Source organism: Triticum dicoccoides, chromosome 5A (genome assembly GCF_002162155.2).
Source record: "Triticum dicoccoides isolate Atlit2015 ecotype Zavitan chromosome 5A, WEW_v2.0, whole genome shotgun sequence".
NCBI lineage: Eukaryota > Viridiplantae > Streptophyta > Magnoliopsida > Poales > Poaceae > Triticum > Triticum dicoccoides.
In genome coordinates, this window is record NC_041388.1 from 22,914,886 (window position 1) to 22,923,620 (window position 8,735).

The 8,735-nt window shown below is 44.2% G+C and overlaps 1 long non-coding RNA gene across 1 annotated transcript; it reads right to left on the reverse strand.

Annotated features, from left to right (window-relative positions):
* Window positions 1-5,240: 5,240 nt before the first annotated feature.
* LOC119296849 lies at window positions 5,241-7,176 on the reverse strand. Its single transcript, XR_005145412.1, has 3 exons — window positions 7,107-7,176; window positions 5,960-6,017; window positions 5,241-5,328 (listed from the first exon to the last, which is right to left on the reverse strand). It is a non-coding gene; the product is annotated as an uncharacterized LOC119296849 (long non-coding RNA).
* Window positions 7,177-8,735: the final 1,559 nt, after the last annotated feature.

Consider the following 8,735-nt stretch of genomic DNA (forward strand, 5'->3'; position numbering starts at 1 on the left):
GAGAGATAGCACAAGAAATGAGAGTGGTCTCGAGAGAGAGATGAATATGACGTCACGACAAGATATTCCATTCCCTTGAGTGTGTATATGCAAGGGGGGAGGGAATAGAGGCACCAGGAGAAATTTTCTGTGTGTGTGGTGTTTGTGTTGGTATGTGTTGGGTTTGTGAAGATAATGAGATGTGGGGGCAAAGGATGTGTCACCGCGTGAGGTTCGGTGGGTCGAGGTGAGGCCCTTCGTTCTGTTCCGTCCTGCGCCACATTGGTCGGCGCGTGACGCATTTAGGAAGACCCATGGATGACTAGTCGTACAAGACAAAGATAGCATAATTGTGAAGGACTCTGTGTCCACTGACAAAGCCGGCTAGGATTTGTAACCCTAGGTTCTCGGACTAAGGTATCCCCTTTATCTCTGATATTACTATTCATCCAACCTAACTTTAAGGGGCATCCTACAGAATGCTCTGCTAGAATCATACTCGTCGATTAGGAAGAGAGGTGTGAGACAATGCGTGAGAGATAGGCGTAAAGATAATGTGCATAGATGAGACACGTAGGCAGGTCCATGTATATAGAAAGGGTCAATGAGGATTGTGCGTGTGTATGTTTGCGAGAGGAAGAGTGTTTGTGATAAAGGTTAGTGAAAACAGTTGTAAATGGTTATGAGAGGGAGGGAGGGTTATATCTAGAGCATGTGTGCGAGAAAGACACCTCGGGAGAGAGTGTGTGAGCATGTGTGAGAGACCACCGATGGAGAGTGAAACTACACATAAAAGACTGCTCTACACATTGATTAAAGATATAAATTGTATCCAAATATTAGGATGGGATCATGATATTTGCAATTCGCGTAAGGAGCGGTCATTGATCCATCAGACATCTAGATTCTATCGAATTTGAGCATGTCTATGTTATTATTCGACACAACTGATCCACATAGTTAGTATTTTGAACTCCAGACAATGCATCGCTTTAGCAATCGAATATAAATGTGAGAATAGTTCATGTTGTGTGTGTAAAGCACATTATACATATGAAAGTTACACAATGGACATTATAAATAGCTACTACCTATGAACTAGCATACATTTGAATTCAACTTAAGGTGGTTTAAAAAATCGAATTCAACATGAAGTCCATTCAATTATTTGAATTTGATATCATGGCATTTGTAAACCATACCTCAATTATGGGGGCACCAATCTTTGCTCTGATTTTGTACATAATAGCATATGTAGTCATGTACAAAATAGATTCAAATTTAGCTCCTCCATTCCAAAATAATCGTAGTTATAGGATTTTCAAGTGTCAAAATTTCAAAAAGAAGCGGATAATTTAATGAGGTTTTCAAACATACAAGGTCAAATATAACTATGTATATTTAGGTCAATCCTCATAGTTCAAGAGTACTCTAAAGGTGAATGCTTGTGTTTCAAAATTTCGAACGAAGCGCCAAAAGAGCCTCTACTCCCCCGAAACCGTGTGAGACCAATGTTTGGTAGTACAAGGAAATTACTTTTCTAATAACTCCGACCCGTGAAACCTACCGGCCAACGTCCAAAGGTCTAAATCAGGGTAGGTTTGTTGCTTCATCTAGACGCCACGCAACCGCATCCAAAAAACATTCATACACAATGGCCGCCTAAGCACACATGCGCACGGCTGAAATTGCTCCCGCCCACTATTTGGGAAACCTGGGATTACCATCCTACGCCCGACCCACAGTAGGTCCGAAATTTAAGAGGGGGGCAAAGTTTGTACTTTCCCCAAATTTCAAACAAGCGCGTCCCATCTTCTATTCAAAAAAGCCAAAAAAAGCGCGTCCGAGACCGAAACATGGTTCCCGCCACCCGTCCGATTCCCCATTCGTACTCCGTGGGTGCCAAAACTACCTCTCCACCAGCCGCGAAACCCCGACGTCCTCCGTCCGCCACCCCATCCCCACCCATCAACCGCCGCCCTCCTCCATCACGCCGGAGCCGATCCCCCGATGTTGTCGTCCACCGCAACCTCAACGCCCTCCACGGCTAGTAGTTGAAGCCGAGGCCAAGCCGTCCGTACCCGAGCCAGTTCAACCACGCCGTCCTGCGCCTCACCGCTACCGCTCCAACTTCGCCACCCTCCACCGAACTGGAGCTGTTCCTGCTACGCCGCCCTTCACCACCTCGGATCTGCTTCCCCTCCGCCGTGATACGGCCACGACAACACAGTCAACAATTTGGCCATGGGTTCGTCCAAGCCTGCCTGCACCCTCCAGAACATTGGTTTCCCCGGTAAAAATAAGAAAATCGGCACGAATTGTGGAGGTGACCACACCGGCAACCGAAAAAGTTACTCCTCTTCCCTTATTCGTGCAAATCTTACGTCTTTGATTGCATGGTATTCATCCCACAGAAGACACTAGTTGACCGCTTCTTCTTGATACTAGATGTTCCTAGTAACTCGCGATGCACAAGGTTTCTCCACATATACTATTTCACCTTAGCTAGAGGTCCGTCGCCCCCCTGAATTTCAATTTTTGGCCACTTGATTCCCAATTAACGGAAGCATTCCCCGGCTTAACAGGCGCTAGTACGCCTATTACACCGGGGAAGCAGCGCCTTGGTGTTTATCTTAGGGGCGTGTGCGGCCTAGAGCTACTGGCGCCCGATCTGGAGGTCGGCCGGGATTAAAGGGATGGCCTGGGGCGCTGCCAAGCATGGCGGTGGTGTGAGGTCAATGGGAGGGCAGGGCGAAGGAGGCAGGGGTCTGGGCCGGTGGTCACTGTCGGTTCGAGAAAGATCGTCAACAGTGACTGGCGGGAGGTAGACGAAGGCCATCTGCCTGTTCCTTATAGATCGGACGGTTCATTAAAAAAATCGACTGACCTATTTATTTTCAGTTGACTGTTATCTTAGATATGACCACATGTGGTGGTGTGCTGGAGGAGTACCTGCATTTCCTGTGCTCATATATTACAAAATCATACAGTGTAGAATCTAATTTTGTTTTCCATGCAATGTTGTAGAGCTATCATATGTCTTCTGTCATTTATTTTTCAGCCACCTGCTATCTGCTACTTTTACAGTGCACTAGTTCTGCACACACTTCACCCTTACTCTCACTGTTGTGTCTTTATGCAAGGGTATTTCAGACTCTGCTACCATGAGAGAAGCCAAAAAGAAAAGAGAGAAGTCGCTCCAGTTTGGTGTGCGGCTAGGCAAGACACGTTTCAACGCTTTAAAGGGTGTAGTGCCAGCAGATGCAGACGGGGAACGTAGCTCTGGAGTTGATGACCTCGCTCGCAATGAGCCACCATCCTAGGTGCTTGCTTTAACTTCACGGTGTCATATGTGGTTGCATGTTCCATATGGTGTCTAGCTTGTATTAGAAAGGCCGAAGTCGGTAAGATAAGGAAAGATTTTTTTACATGAACCACCATCCCATGAGCACCAGAAGACAAATAGCTAGTCAGGGCACTGGCCGAGCCAGTGACAAGCCCAGCAAAGATAGGCATCACCTGGAAGCTAACTAAAAAGCTGCGATGGTGGCGAAGTAGCCCGCCTCCCACCAGGCTCTCAGGTCCTAGATGATCATGCTCACCACTCCAGCCGGATGTCTAGCTTGTATTGCTTCCAATTTGGTTAAATTGCATCTGCTTAGCTTACACATTATACCTTTTAATATGACATGCCTTTCTGGCTTTGGTACATACTAGTACATCTGTGTATTAACCATGTTCTTACATCAAACTAATGTTCTTGTGTATCCCTCATCAATCACTTATGACGAGGCAGGCAGGCAAGGGGACTACTCCTCATTTAAAGAATGCATCGTCAGCCTCCCAACATGATTCTCAAGAAACAGAAATGCTAGATGAAGATAGTGAACGTAGCTCTGTAGTTGATTACAACATTTCCCCTACACTAGCATCGTAGGTGCTTGCTCTAACTTGGCAGCGTGATATGTGGTTGCATGTTGCATATGGTGTCTAGATTGTAATTCTTCCAATCTGGTTAAACAGCATGTGCTAGTCTGCTTAGCTTATACATTATACCTGTTAATGTGACATGCCTTCCTGTATTTAGTACATAGTACATCTGTCTATTAAGCATGTCCTTACATAAAACTATTGTTTTTTTGTATCCCGCATCAATCAACATGACGAGACACCTTTAGTATATGCAATGGGATATTAGTTGCATCTTTCATATGATTTATAGCATGCACTGCTTCTAATTTGTTGAAATTCCATTTATGATGGGACGCTTTTAACTTGGCAGATATTGGTTGCATCTTTCATGTGGTGTCTAGCTTGCATTGCTTCTTATTTGCTGGAATGGTTTCTGCTTAGTTTACACAAACAGTTGTGAACATGCCATGCCATCCTGTTTTTCGTACATATTCCATCCCGGTATCATGTGTTTGCCTTACATCAAAGTAGTGATTGTCAGTATCATGCATGAATGAGTTCTGAAGAGAGAATTTTATTGCTTTTTCTTGTCGATTTTACTTGACAATTCAAAATCAATAAAGCGGAAGGAAGTTAGCAAGGCAGCGGATAAAGATGCTCCTTCCGAACGGAGGGCCTCTACAGTTTCTACTCACTACAAGAAATATTTCAAATTGTGACCACCACTATTGGTCACTGAATGGTCACAAATTTCCATTTGTGACCTTTTTGTGACCAAAATCATAAGGTCAAAAGCTGGCCGTCATAAACTGACTATAGCGACATTTCTTCTGGATTGGTCGAAGACGTTTATGACCAAAATACGTCTACTGTGGCGTTTTGGTCACTAGCAACCTCCCCAGGCCACGTAGGCATCCAGTGTGGCAAGCTGATGTGGCACAAGATTCAGCCCGGTCCAGTTCGGTGTTTTACATGGGCCGAGCCCAACAATTCAGCCTTTTTATATATTTTTTATTATTAATTTTGGTCAGCTATATGGGCCAGGCCCAACTATTCGGCCTTTTTAATTTCTGGGCCATTACTATTAATTTTCTATTTTTAGCCACATTATTTTTGCGATGGTCCCACTGGTCATATTGGTCCCACTTGTCATGCTGATATCACAATTGGACCCACACATCAGAAATTTCAAAATTTGTCAACCAATTTTCATAAGTGGGTCCCCCTGGTCAGGTTTCCATTTCATAGGTATTGAAATTATATACACATTCAATATTTCAAACATATTATAGAGCAAATGAAATTCATCCAAAACAACACTAAATATTACAATACATAATATGCTACTTTGACCAATATTACACTTTGCCTGATATTACAATACATAATATGCTACTCTTGCTGATAGGCTTCACGGCTTCACACTTCATACTTCACCTATGCAAAAAAAAAGAATAAGAACCTGTAGGCAGCATCAAACATAGCTTATAAGCAGAATTGACAATAAGCTCAATTTAACTGGTCAACAAATCTTCCATCTATATTTCTATCAGCAGCACACTAGATAGGCCACACATTTATTCCTACAGTACAATGACGAAAAAACAGATTATGGTGCCTACCAAGTGAGGTAAAAACATATTATCAGCAACACACTAGATAGGCCACACATCTATATTTCTATCAGTAGCACACTAGATAGGCCACACATTTATTACATTTACATGGTGGTGGCTGGCTGGCAATCATGGCTGCTAGCTCATGCTGCCTGTGTGCATGCACATCTCCCCGCTAGAACCAACCCAACCCAAACGAAGCAACAGTAACAAACCACACATGTACCAGTAAACTTCAGTATGAAACAATTCCTCGCCAAAATAAACTACCAAATCGTTTCTAAGAATTTCGAAGAAACCACCTCAAGTCGATTCAGCCAAGGATATTATTTTCCACAAGCAAAAAACTATGGTTCAGCTCCCACATGGGCATGGGGTTTTTGGGTTTCAAGACACAAATCACAGAACTGGATGGGCATATAGAAGGTACACTATGAATCTACGGCGTCAACCTGCTGGAGTTACTTGTCCTCAGTGATGAGCAGCTGCTTACTCCTTGGGCTTGGTCATCTGGACAGCCAAAAAAACATGCAACTGTAAGAAAATGGATTGATGGTAAAAAGAGTGAAGAATTGTGATTCAGTGAACAGAAAAGCATATGTACATTATAATACTGCAGACAAGAAAATAATAATCCTAATATGAAGATAAGTGTTTTTCTTATTGATGGCTGTAAGATGGACTGATCGTAAAAAGAGAGAAGAATTTTGATTCAGTGAACAGAAAACAAGACATTATTATTCAGCTGTGATACTCGATATTTGACAAGTATCGATATTTGACAAGTATGGTTTCATGTATACTCCTACAAGTTAGGCAGAGCAATGTACAAGATAAATCATTTTATATAAAGCGTGTCCAATCAATATCCAAAATGCTATCGAGCAGAGCATAGAAACAGAGTCCCAAAAATCTAATTATCTGCTGCGGCGACAGCCACGCAGCAAGCCAGCAGCGGCAGGCTGGGGCGAGGGTTGGGGAGGAGGCAAGTGTTCTCAGGTTATTAACATCTCTCCAAAAATAAAAAAGAAAACAACTTAAAATATTGAGTGTGGTAGGAACATCTACTTTTTACTGGAGTTCCAGTTCAAGATGGCCAAAGGCCACTTGGCACCATGGAACCTGCACAATTTCCATCATATATATGAATGAGTTAGGAAGTAAAGTAGATTTGAACTACCCAGCCTCATACATATATATAAAGTGTGTTGCACTGCTGCTACAGAAAGTTTCATAGGCTTCCAAGTGAAGGGATACACGTTGTTCAACTGTCGTGTTTATTTTTTGTTGTTGGGGAAAGCAATAGCTTAATCAGTTCACTTCTCTAATAGTATGAACAGCCTATCACTCAAACAGTCCTTGAGTGCTAATATATTATTGTATTGGTAAAAGAAACATGTCACCACAAATAGCTTTAACAGTTAGCACAATTTTTTATTAGAGAAGTTCAGAGAGAGATTTGAGAAATCTATATTAGAGAAAACTTGAAGACAATATACATAATTATGAGCTTAACAGTTACTGCCATGACCATATCGCGCAAGCTACAACATATAAATTAATTAGCATTAGTATGATGTATGTGGACAGAATTTCTACCTTGCCGTCCGCAAGAAACATGACGGGAGGTCGAGGAGATTTCGAGCGGCTCCGTGTCAGCTTCCATCACCATGATGAACTCAGATGTCCCGCTGTTAAGAGAACTTGGTCGCTGTGGAAAGCAAGAAACAAAGATTAAAATCACAGGAGGTGAAATTAACAGGAAGGACCAATGGGCACTGCTAGGGATTGGTCACCTTCATGGAGAACTGAACATCCAACTAGTTATAGTCAAAGTCTTAAGCATATACATACATACAAATTGAACCAAAAATCATATGCATGTTTGTACAATTAATTGCAAGGCTATCCAACTTGCAGTTGGAGAGAGTACAAACTAGTTTACTAGTAGTATAGCACATCAGCCTACACAACATTTAGGTTCTCGCACGAATGCTAGTAGGCAGACAAGAGTTGACCACAAACAAAGAATGAATCCATCGTATTATGCCAGTAGTAGGTACAGCTTGGCTTCAGTCATAGAAACGGAACATGAGTTTGCTTGCTTGAACCAAAAGGTTCACCATAGGAATTGGGCATCCAACGTGTTTTAGCCAAAGTCGTACAAAATGAACCACAACCCATATGTTCGTGCAATTAACTACAGGTGCTATCCAACTTGCTATTGGACAGAGTAGAGCCTGATTTACTAGCAGCCTGACACAAAATTTTAACTCTGGGCTTGGTGCATGAATCCTAGTAGAGAGACAAGAAAGAGTTAACCACAACAAAGAATTCATTCATGGGATTATTCCAGTAGAAAGTACTGCTTGGCTGCAGTTTTAGAAAGGGGACTTGAGTTTGGTCAAACAAAAAGAAAAAGTGACGCATACTTGTTCATAGATAGAAACTGAACATCCAACGGCAACGGCGGCGCCGAGGCGGGTGGACGGGCGGCAGCTTGGGTGATCTCATCTGCTAGACCATGTCGCTGATGAGCTGCACGTGGCTGCTCCGGTGCCTCTCCACGAACATCCTCGACGCGCCCGCCACCGTCTTCTTCCACGTCTGAGCGCGCACACACGCGTAACCAACCAACACATCATTAGCCGAGGCGATCGAAATTGAGGTACAGAAATGGAGTGACAGAGAGACGACCAGCGTATTAGCTTACCCGCTCCAGCGCAGCGAGGAAGTGTGCGACGCCGACCTCGTCGAGCCGCATGCCCCGCTTCGCATATGGAACATGGTCCTCCTTGGCGTCAGGGACTGCTTGTCCTCCTCTCCTTTCCTCGTCCGGGCGACGCGGCTGGGACATGGTCTACGGCAGCGTAGGCCTCGTCGGCGCTGATGACGTTGAAGAGCACCATGAGCATGGCCCTAGCAGCGATCCCGTCGTGCGGCCGCCTAGCACCAACGAGCTCGCATCCGCCCCCACTCCGCTTCGATCTGGTAGATCAGAATTCGAGGAATCTGATCCGGGCCGCGGGGTTTGGGAGTAGAAGGAGGAGGGTGCAAGGTGGGATGCGGGAGCTTCGAGAGGGATCGAGAGGGGCGAGATAGATCCGTGGGAGGGAGAGGGGAGGACAAGCTCGACCTCTTCTACGGTGAGGGTCATCGACGATGGGGGTGGGCTTGGGGGTGGCTGTGGATCGAGATCTAAGGGAGGGAGAGGGTGGCGGCTGTGGG